Source organism: Agelaius tricolor, unplaced genomic scaffold (assembly GCF_023055355.1).
Source record: "Agelaius tricolor isolate 1412-34295 unplaced genomic scaffold, bAgeTri1.0.p SCAF_24, whole genome shotgun sequence".
NCBI classification, from domain to species: Eukaryota; Metazoa; Chordata; class Aves; order Passeriformes; family Icteridae; genus Agelaius; species Agelaius tricolor.
Genome location: NW_027269284.1, coordinates 10,463,418 through 10,478,782, shown reverse-complemented (window position 1 = coordinate 10,478,782; position 15,365 = coordinate 10,463,418). Strand labels below are relative to the sequence as shown.

The following is a 15,365-nucleotide window of genomic DNA, read 5'->3' as shown; positions in this document are numbered from 1 at the left end:
GGGAACACTACGAGATGCATGATGTCCCATCAGGTGCTCCAGTTCCTGCCACTGGCACAGACACAATCTTTTATTGTGGGCCTGATGGGCTCTCCCTTCCTTACTGAGGTGAAATACCAGAAGGTGCCCATCACACCCTCACTCCTTCAATTCCCCACGGCTGAGACACCTTCACTGAAGAGAGCAGGGAATTGTTTTTTCCTTACAGCTTTCAAGTGAGTAAATGAAGTCATCTCTTGTCCCTTTCTTTCATCTTCCCTCTCTCATTATTAGGAATAATAATAGGAATGTGCTTATATGAAATCTTCTTTTTAGCCAAAGAAAACTCATCTCACAAGCTCTAAATAATTTGGAATTTACATTTCTGGTCAATATAGTGGAGATGGACCATGTGACTTATAGACTGAGCTTGGCTGACCATCTTGCATTAGGCAACAAAACTAGTGGCTAAATCAAGGCCATCTTAAATGTGTGTTTGGGACATGCACAGCACAATAATTGGTTTTCTTATAGATTGCATCTCTGTTTAAAATCAGAAACCCAGGCAAGGGTAGATATGATCTAGACATGTAGAAGTCCACAATACCCTAGTGATGGCATTCTGATTTTAGAGATTTCTCATGGGTTTTCTGCTGGTTGCAGCTAAATGACAATGAAGTGGGGGAGGATTCAGGGAAACCTTTAAATCAGTGTAAAAAATTATGATTTAGACAACGTTGTTTGAAATTTCTAGAAGAAATTTCTAGAAGAATTAATAACTCTTTCTTCTAAATTCATCATACACTCCTTTGTGTCTAGATCATATCTACACTTGTCTGGGTCTCTGTTTTTAAACAGAGAAGCAACCAATAAGAAAACCGACTATTGTGCTGTGTACACCACAAACACAAACATTGGTAGCACCCCCATGTAAATCAGCTGCCATCACCTGTCTGTGTTCCTGCTTTTCCCTTCCTGGTTTTCTTCAATAATCTCTTTACATAAACTTTTAGGAAAAGCAGGCTTTAGGGCTCATGATATGTATTAAAATGCTACATATCCCTCATCTCCATAATTTAGCATCCTATTGATGGATAATAAAATTTAATGCTTTGTTTCCTTCCTTCCTTCCTCCCCCCACTGCTCAGTATTGAAATTTCAATCATGAATCATTTTTAGACATTTAGACACTGAAGCAGAAGTTGCAGAAAGAATTAAAGCAGAGCTTTATAGTCAAGATTATCTCAGGTCTCCACCCACAAATCTGATCTGGTTAATGCCAGTTTTCTGCTTGAGCATACTGCTAGTTTCTTTGTGGCCAGTTATAAGAGATACCTTTCTTTTACAGAAATCCATTAAAAAATTATCGGTGTTACTTTAAATCTTCAAGTGATTTTTGTATGGATGTCTGCTCCCCGCCAATTTCTGCCAGCAAAGACCACTTTATTAATAGCATGTTGATACTGTTATGCTAAATATAATAATTAAGACTATTAATAAATACATGCAAATAATTTTTACTAATAATTAAAATGATTAGGCACTCTTTCTACAGAGGCATAGCAGTATCCACTGTCTCATATGGCACTGCCTGGCTTACCCTGCTTTTTGGCCTTCCACCTCCTACCCCAACCCCTCCATGCATCTGAAAGTGGATGAAAGGTTGATCCAGAGAGATCAAATGAGCTATGATGGGAAGCCCCAGCTAACAGAGGAGAGAAGGAGAGCTAACCATATGTGATGGTTATCTATCTATATGTGGTTATGTATCTATATGTGATACAACTTTAATCCCTTTTCCCCCAAAGCTTTAGTGTTAGTACTGTAAGTATTCTGATATCTTTGTATCCTGCAAATTTCACACCACCATGACTATGAGCAGGCATACTCTCTCCACTGAAATGGCAGATTTACAGGCAGTGTGCTTGAATATTTTTTGTTTGCAGTCAGTGAAGAAATCTAAAATCTTTGATTAAAGTATGTAGATGGAAAATGGAATATGGAAAACGACTGTAAATTTAATGCTAAGCAAAGTATGAACCAAGAGAAACATATGGACAATTGTTTCCTTCTCCTGTTTCTGCTTCAGTGGTGGCAACATATTTTCAATTTGGATGAGCAACACGTACATAAAGTATTCTATCATTCCCTTGGAGATTTCCTTACAACATAAGTTTTTCTAATATATGGCAAAATAAAAAAGACTTAAGAAAAAAGTGCACTTTTACTTGATTTCTCCATGCCTGCAGTAGTCTTCTGTATCTCAGCTGTTGAGTGAACTGTTCATGGTATGGCAAAAGATATTTCATCAATGGATATTGCAATTTGAGCTTCCTCCATGCCTTGGAAATGCATTCAGAAGCTTTCAGTATGGCTTTGATATTTCAGGTGAGATGTGGTCTCCTTTGCACAACTTTTGACTCCACAAAAGAGTAAGAGTTATAATTGTGATCATCTGACAGTTTCTTCTTTAAAAATAAATTATATTGTGAGCAGGGACTGCAATTAAGACACAAATTGCCATCAGTTTTGTTATGCTGAAGTTGCCTTTTCAACCTTTCCCCCTTGCATTTCTTCTCTCTACCTCTCCTTGGATGCTCCTCATGACACTCCCTCAAGGTTATTTTCAAACATTTCTATATTCTCTGTAAAATTCTGTGCCAACTCCCCTGGATGGGTTTTAGAGAGGAGAAAGCACAGCAGCTCAAAGCTTTGATGTTGTATGACAGACAGTGCTACTGATGAGCCTTTGCTTCTCCCAACATGTGCATACACAGCTTACATTTATCCCAGGGGAGTTTCCCAGGATAATGCAGTGTGGATAATTGTGCTTTCCTGCAGCAGAGGAGACAAGGCAAACCTGCAATTCAGCAGCTCTGGTGCTCTTGCACATGAGGAAATATTGTCAGTGGGGAAAGACATTAAAACACTAGATCAAACTGGGACCTTGCAAGGTGGGAACAGCACTTGGTAGGCAGTGCACTTTCAATAAACCAAAATTTATTAAATTGGGTTCAGATTAATTGGGTCATTCTTTATAGTGATGATCAAAATCATCTCTACAGTCTGACTAATAATAATGAGAAATAGCCTCTGTCCAGTGGCTACCCATTTTAATTCAGGCATTTAGCTCTTCATTTTATGATAAATGTGAAACTTTTGTAGTGTTCTGAATGCAGAGGAGTTCCTTTCTAGCCCAAGAAAAACACAACTGGAACATCTCTCTTTTTTGGCCTTTCAGAGTGACTATTCTGTCTCTAATCCCATTGGAGTTTCAAATTTTATTTCAATCATATTCTTAGTCTACATGTCACAATTTTTAAGGTTTGGAGTTTTAGTTATAGACACAGATACATTAGAAGATAAATGCAAGGGTTTTATGATAAAACTGTGGGCCCCCTTTCTATACTCAGATACTGTCTTTGCTATCAGGCTGAGTTTAGATTGCAAATATTTTGGGCATCTACTCTTTGGACAAACAGAATCAATAAAGAGAAATTGGAGGTAAGATAGACGAATTTGAGCACACCAAAACAAGGATATCATCTACCTGCATCAAGTGGGGCAGAGATGTCCAGAGGGGAACCAGGATGGCTGGGGCAGAGACCAGGGAGTGCAGAGTGTGCTGTGGCAGTGGGCAAGAGAAAACTGCCGTGGAAAGAGTCAGACCCAAAAAGCCAAAGTTAGGAGAGAGCAGAGAGAGTGAACAAGGGGTGCAGTAACAGAGGAAACAGGGGCTAGGTGGCAGTGTGTAAATTCCCAGTCAGTGGGATAAGATTTACTGAAGGCTCAGTGGTTTTGCTATGTCTTTCTTTGTCATTATAGGGGTCAAACAGCTTTATTTACCAGCTGTGAAAACCTCTGCTCAGAGCTCTGCAGATAAAAATTAATACACAGACATAAAGATCAACCTGTCTGTGTATTTCTAGAAAAGCTGATGATGTGGGGAAATGCAGTTTTACATTTCCTATGTTTCTCCCCCAAGTTGCTACAATAATTAAGATATGATCTTCATTAAAATATCAGACCAACAGGACTACTCAATGAGTGTCAGAGGTCTATTTTGAATGAAATCCAATAAAAAATAATGGATGTATTTTCAATAATCAGTAACAATTACTAATACAGTCACTTAACAAGACTTGCTGAGGGGAAAAGCAATTGCCAGGATGCTACATTTCTCAGCTTTTATGCTAATTAAATGTATTAGTTATCTAGAGTTCTGCCTTTAAAACCCACAGAGAGTCACAGCTTGCCTCTTAATTTGAGATGCTGCAGAATTTTCCCCTGGTGGTGCTCCTTCAGCTGTCTTCTGCAAATCTCCTAAGCCACAGAAATGTTTTACAGATGCACCCCAATGCAAACACATGCACTGACATATGTAAAGAGAGTTAACACTAATTAAAGTACCAGCTTATTTCCCCGAGTCCCAGAGTACCTCTGCTGCCGAAACTAAGAATTATGAGCGTGTACTTAAGGAAGTACATTTCCAGCAAACAGTCTTTTATCCTGTCATTATTGTTTAATATTTGCTTTTGGAGGAGACAGTGTCAAAAAGGAATAGCATATGAGATCTGCAGCTGAGAAATGGAATTATTAAGCTTTAGTTGTCTAGATTTTTGAACCTATACATCAGACCACTGTAACTCTTCAGTTAATGGGGCTGGTAATTCCTGTTGTTCCCTCCTATGAAACACTTGCTGACAAGTTTCCTTACACTAGACAAGATCTTAACTCCCCAAGCTGAAATGTGGCTCCAGTTCCACACAAGCAACAAAAAGTGTGTACCACTGTGTGGTATTTCCAGGTTCCCTGCATGCCACAAACAGCTGAGCTTGTGAAGTCCACTTGCCTTGGAGGGAAGCAAGGAACCCCCAGGCTCCTTCCACAGATATCTCCCTCTAAGCCTCACACAGATGGAAGACAATACAGAACTTCAGAAGGTTCATGCTGCTAATGAGAAGTATGGGGTTTTTCTTAAAGCAGCAACTGAAAAAATTCTGAAGTGTGCAAGGTGTTTTAAATAGAGTACAATTAACCATGTATGAAGGATTGCGTTGTTCATGGTGTGAGATGACGTCAAACAAGACAATGAGAGCTCGGAGTGTGACTCCTGCAAGAGGCTTAAACACCTGCCTGCACTTCTGTGATAACACCTTACAATAATTTGACTTGAGAACATCCCCAGTTGTTTTCATAATTTCACACAGCATGCAAGATTTTTCTTATGTCTTTAAAAACTTAGTCCACAGCTCAACAAGATTTAAATGAAGGAGTCTGTACTTTTATAATTGTCTGTTCAAAGAAGCCAACCTAGCAAAAAAAATCTATACAACTAAAAGAATCTATAAAGCTTTCAGTTCATCTAAAAATAGGCAGTCATATGAATGGCTTCTGCACTCCATATAATGTGATGTTTATACATCTGAAGGCAATAAATGGGTATATAGATGACTAATTCACAATAGAATCCATATTTTTACCTGACATCAGAATCCCATATCTATTTTCGCTTGAATAAATAGCAAGAAAAATCCTCATAATCATTTCAGTGTACATAGTTACTGTAGCAGCAGTTTCTCTGCACAGAGCCTAAATTCCCCTTCAACCCTACTGTATTCTTGCCTAGTTAATCCAGTTAACCAGGCACTGCAGTCTGTGGGCTCAAACAGTACTGACAATTCCTGATTCCTCATCCAGACTCTTCAAGAGAAGTTAGAATACTTGGCTGCTTGATTTCAGGCAACAAGCAATATGTTGTTGACATCTCCTAGAATAGAGAAATTTCTTAGAAGGGTGGTGTACTGAACTAGGAGTTGGGTTTGGGTCAAATGCTGCCCATCTTGTCTCATGTACTCCAAACAGCAATATGCATCAATACACATATTTATTGCTCTGTGAGTTTGTTTGAAAATGTTCCTTCTTAAAAGCATACATAATTATTCTTACAAGAAGCTTTTTACTAAGATATGTGAAGCTCAACACAGAAAAGTATCATGGGACATGCTACTGATGTTTCAAGTAGTAGCAGGTCAGTTTTTTAACCATTTATGAAATATAATTTTCTTTTCTGGAATAGACTTCACCTCCTTTCCTGGTAAACCACAGCAAACTTCTGCATACATTAAATCCATAAAATAACCCAGAAGGGGAAGCATATGCAGGACATCAAAGTTCACTTGTCTGTGGAAAGCATTCAATATCCTCTTGGTGATATCTTCTGGTTGTGTATATTATGGGAGGACAGGCAGTCAATTTGAGGAATAAAGGTCCAAATACTCATACCCATGTCAGAGGCCCAAGCCAGCAGGAGATGCTGTCAGTGGTGAGGGTGATTTGGGGCTTCAGATCAGAGTGAACCACGCAGCCTCATGTGGCTGTTTCCTGATTGCTGGTCTGCAGCCCTTCTCCCTGCTGTGCTGCTGCTGAAACTCAGATCAGCAGATAATGTGCTTATTGGGAAGTTTCACTGCTGCATTGAGCCCAGGCACTTGGTGAAAGCCTGGAACCTTCAGAAGTTGCTGTTTCTTGCTTGCCCTGCACATGAAGAGCACCGTGCTGAGCCACACTTCAGTTGCCAGCCATGTTGACTGTAATTGGTTGCACTGTGGTGTGGATGAAGGAAACAGCTGTTAAATAATGTGGTAATATTGCTGTGGGTACTGCTGTTCTAACAGGTGGCACATGAGCTTTTAGGTATAGAAGTTGGTAGAGGGTTTAAGATAAATATTAGGGATATTGTACAGTAATTACACACTTAAGTACAGTGGCTGACAAACACGCCTGAGTGCTTGGAATTTTGTAAATTTTCTTTTTGAATTTGCCTGATAAGCTGAGCAAACTCTTCGGGATGCAATACATCTGAATGGATCTATTCCATATTTCATGCAGAGAAAAACAAAGGAGCAGCTATATGAATTTCAGTCATTACAAAACAACACACTTATGATGCTGGCTTTTTACAACAGATGAAGCCAAATGTGCTTATCAGTAACAATGTTCTCCTGATTTGTCTTTAGGCAGAGGGCAAATGTCATCAATTTCTTCTCTCATTTACTTTCTCACATGGACTTCTGCCTGTGAAAGTTGGAAGAGAGCCTATGCCTTCTACTGGAAGGAGACTGATAGTCTTGCAATTGCTGGCAGAGTACACACCAAGTACATTCTCCCTTATTTCTAGTCAAAAGCTCTCTACACAGAGCCATGGAAGAAAGCATCACCATTGCAATGCATACACCTTCCTGCTGTACCAGATAATTCTCTCCAAGTGCCACGCTCCATTAATGCCTAATGAGTCGTGCCCTTCCCATGGTTATCAGAGGTGTCACCTGCTCTTAAAAGCTGATTCACTCAGAGTGGTTTGACCCTTGGACATGTACACACAGAAGGTCTCAGTAATACTTGACTCTACAACACAGAAAATATTAGAGTCATCAGCTGTGAGATTATCAAAAATTACTGCCCTGTGGTGATTTTGCATGACTCCTCCATGTGATCTGAAGAAGGATTTGGCTGAAGAAGCTTTTTGTTTGCAATGCAGTGATGCTTGGCATCATCTGTGTAGACAGTTGTCCCAGGTTCCCTTCAGCACTGTGTGGAATTCCAAGACCTGTACCTGTGTAACATTAACTCTAGAAAACAGTTCCAGCAAAGGAAGTGTAACATTTGTCATTACTTTAAGTCCTTCAGGCAAAATGAAAACTAAGCATTAGATTGCCTGCAAATTGCTTGTGCTTATAAATGTTTAGTTGAAAAAGAACTGTTGTGTCAGGAAGACAAATCCTGGATGATATAGCCTGGGCTTTGTTATAGAAAAGCTCAGTTTATAAGGATACAGTGATACTTTCCAATCCCATTCTCTGAGATATCAGCACACAGGAGACAAAGAACAGATTCACAGACTCCTTTGGGCAAATCTTTCTAGCTTTTATAATATTTAAGAATCTTTGCCTATTTTTCTTGCTACTGCAGTATATAATTACCTCTGTGGTAAAGCAATTTTGGGTTATTCAATAAGAAGAATATAATGAAATAATCTGTGTTTAATATTTTTATTTTAATTTGACATCTGTGCAAATTCAGAAGTTGAACATAGCCAAAGAAAACTATTATCTGGCTATATGTACCCAGAAATTTGAAAGGTTAGCTATAGGATTCCTTTATTTTAAAAAGGTAATTTCCTTCAAGCTGGGATAAAAACATATATTACAACTATTTATCCAAGATAAAACTGACAAATACAGTGTTTCCAAAGCCCACTGGCCATCCAGACAAATATAGATATCATTACTGCCACCTATTGCTGCAAGGAAAGAATTGAAGATGTTTTCATATTTGTATATTTCCACATGGGGATAAAATTGGAAAATAACAAGCTTGTTCCAGTTAAGGCATTTGTAAGCAAACATGTTTTGATATGTTCTTTGACAGTCTTATTTTCAGAGCTATATAAAATTGGCTAGAACAAGTGTTAAGTGAGTCCAGCATTGTCATGGACACCTGGTAAAAAGTAGTGCTAGACTAGAAAGGAACTCCAGGCACCACACAACTCAGCATCACAGTTACTTGTTTCTGTATAACTGGAGCTACAATCCCAGGCCTTGAGCCAGGTGCCCAGATATTATTCAAACGTACTTGGGGAGATGTAGGGCCTCCAGTCATAGGTGAGAGCTTTTTCACTTGTGAAAATGATTACAGAAATTATGTTTCATACAGGCCAGACAATGGTCTTGCCACACAGGTTGTCCCACAGAAGGAAAAGGCTCCAAAATGTGATAATGGACTGGATGATGGGAGTTTGATTAGAAATATGTACATGCTTGCTACCAGGCAAGTAGTTGGAAGTAGTTGTGGAGGTTTTTTTATTTTTGCATTAAAGACCAGGAGGGGAAATTGCAGAGAAAAACAGAATAATCTAATACCTCATCTTCTCAGCTTATTTTCAGTTTTATTGAATTGTTTAAATTTCAAAATTACCATGATGCAGAAGGTCATACACTGTCACAACATTAATTTGAGCAGGAACAGAAGGCTCTGAAGATCTTTTTATGAAAGGACAGTAAGTGGCAGCAATTACTGCTGAAATCTAAGTGAGTGGTATGTGAACAGGCAATCAGAGGCCTGGAGCTGTCAAAGTCTTTCATTCCCATTTGTCTAATTGTAAATAACAGTAAAGAACTCCGAGATTCTTACTATGATCTTTTTTAAAAACCATTGAGCAGTTCTGGAAACTAGAAACAATGTTGGTCAGGACTGAAAAATAAAAAGATAAATGAGTGATGAGATGTTGACACAGGGAAGAAAAGATTCATCACACTTCATTAAGGCTTTTTCTTGAGCCAGTCCTCCTGGTAGGTGCCCTGCACAGTTCAGATCTGGATGATACCTCAATTCTGGGCTACCCTCACAGAAGCAAAACATGTTTGGAAAAATTAATCTCTGGGTGTACAGTAGCTAATATATATTGATTTTTCCTTAATCCAAAGTGTCAATAAATTCAGCCACAGAAAACTTCAATATCTATGCAGTCACTTCTTTTATGAACTTCATGACTTGGATATTGGTATCATTTGGGAGTGTAATAAAAAAATAGGAAGGAAATAAGGTCCCTCTCTGTGAAAATCAGAATTTGTTTACATTTCTTTCCATAACTAGGAGAAAAAAGTCTTTATCATACATTATATGGTTCACTTCAGTGCTCTGATCCAGTGATGTCTCATGTGAACTCAAATACTCCACATCTGAAGCTTATATTTCCCAACTCATTGACCTTTTTATGGCTGTTGAGAACTGCTATGCACCTAGTATTAATCTTAATGCCTATTTCTATGTAAGGAAAAAAAAATTATCATTAGACACAAACTGCATGATTAAGAAAAAACCTTTAACTCAATATTTTAAGGTTTGTCCTACCCAACAGTTGGGTTGTTAGCACTAAAGAGAAAAATGTACTAGAAAATCTTGATTAGAGTGGAAACAATGTTGGCTGAAGCCAGTGTAATCCTTCCATTGACCTCAAGGGCCTTTGAATCCTTATCCTTTGTCTGAATCCTAATCCTTCTTTTGCATCCTTATGAGAATGTAAAATCCATCTAATTTTATTTCTCTGTGATGTGTTGAAATTATCTTTGAGAAAAAAAAAAACCCTTAGCATTCTGCAAGAACATGGGTTGCCTTCACTGTCAGCCAATGAATTTTCAGTGATTCACATGTGAATTTTGGTTTAGTACACCCAGACTGAGACAAACATGTCTTGTTATCTTGTGACCCATGGACTTTTGTTGTCCATGGGCTCTGGGCATCACCACTGCCCTGGAGGAGGAGGTAGACAGTGTCTGCATTTGCTGTAGAAGTGCTTTCCTCAATCAATTAGATAAATCTTAGCTGGAGAATCTCTAGCTGGTAGCTCTGTTATTCACATCAATGGCTAAATCTTTGCTTAAGCCTCAGAAGAATTTTTATGAAATTATGTCTTGTAGTAATCAACTTGAGTTTAATTCTCTGTTGTAAAAATAAAACAATGTTTGTTTAGCTTACCTTGGTTTTATGGAATATGAATTCACATTCATGTTCCAAAAGCAAATAAAGTTTTTTGGCTATTATTTGTCTCATCACACCTTAGAGGTCTCTTCTGCTAACTAAGAAATCTAATCTATTTGTTCTTTATTTACAACGAAATTTTTTGTTTAGCCTTAGATCTTTTCTTTTTTGACTGTTTTCTTACTAAGAAATTGTATAACCAGAAGGATCTATGTTATTTAGAATTACTGCATAGCACCTTTTAAAAATAATTTTCTGTAATTTACTTAAAGTTAGTTGTTTTCAATGTGAAATGGTAGCCAATGAACCAGCCATCAATTTTTTTGTGAGAAAAATGGGCAATTAATGGTTGAATTCACCAGAGATACTGCTTTCTTTTGTAGATGGATATTTCAAGTCCAGTCAGTAAAAACAGAGACAAAAAGTTATGAAGTCCTGATTGATCATATCACATGAAACTTTTTTTGAGATTGTATTGAATTTCAAGCTTTAGAGCAAGTGGCATCATCACATTTTTCAGTCTTTCTATTACAATTATTTAATCTAATAAGGAACACAAAAGTGTGACCTCTGGAAGGTTATTTATGGTCATTAATCCAGGTGAGCAATTCAGATTCTTGTCTTTTGATGTATATATATATAATTCCTGTCACTTTATTTGACACTAGCAACACAGTCATCTAGATTTAGTCATTCCTACTGTGATTTCTCAGAATCCTCTTCAGGTGATATAATCCTCATTCTTTTACTACTTACATAGATAATAAATACTGTCTTACACCTCTCCAGTCCTGAACTGCAGGGCATTTCAATTTTAACCTCATTTCAGGATGAAGATAGGCTATTTATTCCTACCATTTTCTTCATGAGCATTCAAGCCCCATGATAGAATTTAAGAGGTGAAAGCTCTCACTAGCTGCCCGCTGCTATGGACTATATCAAAGACTCACTAAATTCCACATATTCAGTTTTCTCAATGCTTTCTTCAATTTTTCATGAACTTCCTAGCAGTAAAAGGAGGGGAAGTAAGACAGTCTTTGAACTTGGATACATTATTTTTCATAGACTCAGACTAATTCAGGGTGGAAGGGACCTCCAGACACCTCCAGCATAATGATCTTCCCAAAGCAGGGTCAGCCTTCAGATCAGAACAGGTTATTTGGGATTTATCCAGTCAGGTCTTGAAAACCAACAAGGATGAAGACTGCATGACTTCTCCACCTCATGACTTTGAAACCTGCTTCTACTTCATAACATCAGAAGGAAACTGATGGAAAAGGCAATTAAAACTGCAGATTCTTGAGCCCAAGTCCTTTATAAGCATTTTGAACCTTTCCAGGGAAGATACTCTGACTTGGCAGATGCAGTGAACATGAGTTGAGCCACATGCATGGTTTTACTCCATGCAGAGAGAAAAATCTTCAAGCACATGGGATGCACACAGAGCCTAGATATTATAAAAGATACAAGTAGATTATTAATCATTCTTTCCTACTTGGAAATTATAGCAGCATCTTCTAACTCAACTTTCATCCTCCAGGCAGTTTTATTTTGATATTTGTAGCTAAGGCAATTGAAGAAATCTAGACATGGGGCAATATCAAAAATAGCAATTAAATTGGGGGGTCTTAATTTTTTTTCTCAATTGTTTGCACCTTTGAGTTTCTTGAGCCAGTTTTTATGTTAGTTAAGCCTTGTCCTGTCACTGAGCAAAAGACTTTGAAGGTTTCTCTACTCTCATTTCTATGTGGCTCTGATATTTCTGCATACAAAAACAGCTGGAGTAGTACTGGTACAGACTGACAAAGTTGTATTTATGAGATCAGTGTCAAGGATGCTTCCATAGCTCTGTTGGCCATTGCTTGATGAATGGTGAGAGAGAAGCCCAGGGCATGTCTGAATCCAAACCATGGTGAATGTAATCCTTGCAAAAGTCCTTCGACTTCTCCTATGAGCTGGTTCAAAGTACTTGGATTATGAAATGAATGTTTCAATTAATTCTCTTAACTAGGGATATTTGTAACAGGAAAACCCTGAAGTTAAGGTGCTGCTGTTTAAACATCTTGCTAATGGGAAATTTTTTTCAGAAAAATTGATGTGTAATCAAACCAAAATTTCACTTACACAGTATGTTTGAATTTAAACTGCTTAACTAAAGAGGATTTATCTTTTAAATTCACTAAAACAGTGGTTTAGCGAATTTAATTAGAGTATTTATCTAGAGAAACTAAATATAACAGACTCCAGAAGTCCTCAGTTCTGAGTACACCCAGTAACTTGTGATGCACCTGGGCCTGCCAAGTCTTCCCCTGGACCCCTTTGAACCTTCTGTGCCCTGCTCCTGGCTGGCAGTGCTCAGTGCAAGGGCAGAGCAGTGCCTGTGCTTCTTCGCGCTCTTTAGAGCTCTCAACAAGCTGCCTCTGGAGAGCAGAGCTTTTAGTGCTCCCTGCAAAGTGGGGCCAATCCCCCAGCAGAGAGCTGCTGGAGGGCACACTCTGTGTGCACGGTGGCACTCTGTGTGCATGGTGGCACTCTGTGTGCACGGTGGCACTCTGTGTGCACGGTGGCACTCCGTGTGCACGGTGACCCTGTGCTTGTCCTTCTCACCCGCCTCGTGAATCCGCGCACCTCGCGCATCTCCAGGCGCGTGACCCCAGAGCAGCAGTGTCTGACTTAATAAACTTCTTTACCTTCTGGCTTTAAATAGCCCACGACTTTCACTTGCTGCAAGAGCAGTTTAAAATATCCTGTTTGAGGTCTGAGGCAGGGCTGTGAGCCCACCAGGTTGCCTCAGGGAGTGAGGGGTTTTGCTGCTGTGCGCAAGGCCGTACGCCCTGTGGTGCCTGCCCCCAGCTACATCCTGCCCCTGAGCAAAATGAGCAAAGCCAACAGTGAGAAACATCCCTTAGGTGGGAAAGGCTTTATGGTTTGTGCACATCTGTATCAAGTATCAGCCACTGCCTGAATTAGTCATGGAAGGATAAGCACAGATCTAATTGTACCACTCAACTTTCTGAACATTACAGGCACAAACTGAATGAAGAGTATATTTGATGATACATACAGTTGTCAAGTGGATTTGTCAATGTCTTTTCTGGTGGCTATAAAAATGTATAGACTGTTTAATGATGAAATACCATAGCAGATATTCAAATTGTTTGAACTGATCTTCTTTTAAAAAAAAGACAAAAAAGGCACTGTCTTGTAATGAGCAATCCCTGTGTGCTGCATTGTCATACACATGGCAGTAGCTCATAAAGATGAATTTCTCCTTTTGATCAGTTTTATTCTTGGTGAAGTGCTAATGACTGTATAATTCTAATTCTTCATTTTCTTAAACTGGGGAAAAGAGTTTGGAGTGCTGTTGAATGTATCACTGATCTCAGGAAGCCACAAAAAGACCCAAATGTACATGTGTATGACCTCAATCTTTTTACCCACATGAGAAGTGCAGAGTCAGTTTGTTCTTGTAAAAATTTGTGAAGGTAAAGTTTAAAATATTTTATTCAGGTGTCAAAACTATTACTTACTTCCATGGAAAGTTATTGCTGTATTTTCAAGTCATGAATCAACCACAAAGACTATTCAACAGGAAATCACAATTCCAACTCTTATCACAAAACTTTTATCAGAAACCAAAGACAAAATTGCCACTGGAAAATATAGGAACCATCTGAGCAGTAGCTATTTCAAAAACCCTCTCATCACTTGAGAGATTAGATATAACATTACATTTAGAATTGCATCGGATCTCCTCTGCTAATTTAACCAAATTCAACAAAATACAAAATTCCAAATTTAAACAAAACACAAATATGTTTCATAATATAAACAAATATATTTATCTCTACAGTTTTTCTCACAACTTCACCCATATGAAATCAGGGAAGGAAAGATTATAGTGTGGTAAATGATATGCCAAGTGATTACAGGGGAAAGGAAAGAGAACTCAGAGTCTGGAAGATTTTGGGTGAAATGGGCTCTAGGACAGATGTTCCTTTTATTATACAAATAACTGCTGCTTATAACATTATAACAGAGAACTGCTTCTGAATCAGACAATTATAGGTAGCCAGTATTTCACACTGAAATATTGGTATAACTTTAAATTTCCATGCCAGATAGTTCTTCATAATGAGATCCTGTTCCTTACACAGATATATATATATGCATTCTACATTATTTCCAAATGTGCAGAGAATTATTCAAAGTAATTTCTTATTCATACTGTGTTTCCTCAGCTTCCACTACACAAATTATAGAAATAATTTTAGGATACTTCATAATTTCATATGAATCTCAACAAGGGCTAGAAAGCATGGAATAGAGAACGCTAAGGAAAGTGTAGGTTTCCTTCTTCTGTCAATAAAGATGTGAAACTTAGGTAAGCAATAAATATATTATAATTGCTTTTGCTATCTTATTCCTGTATAATGTTTACTTTAGAAATCCTACTTTAAATTTGGAAAAAAAATATGGTGTAACACATTTTCCTTTTGCAACACTTCACTTTTTTGAATATTCCATTTATGGGCATGTTGGGAAAAAACTTTCCTAGGAAATGTATAAAGATAAGCCATCTCTTATCTAAAAGAGATTTCAGAGGTGGGAGTGTTTGCAGTTCATTTGCAGACATTCAGGAACTTATTTTGCCAGTTTATGGTTCCTTGTCTTTTGAGGTAAGTGGAAAATTCAGCCCAAGGGCCAAAACTGTTGCTCAAGTTGTTCAACTGCTGCTCTGCCACTCTGGCAATGCCTCACCAAGAACAAGGAGTTTCAAACCTGCATGAAGTGCAGACAAGGTGGTGCCACCCAGCACTGCCCCATCAGGCTGACCCAGCCCCGGC

The 15,365-nt window shown here is 38.3% G+C and overlaps 1 protein-coding gene across 2 annotated transcripts in view; it reads left to right on the top strand.

The window, feature by feature from the left end:
• STK32B (serine/threonine kinase 32B) overlaps nt 1-15,365 on the top strand; it is a 157,917-nt gene that overhangs the window by 93,884 nt on the left and 48,668 nt on the right. The window lies entirely within an intron of this gene.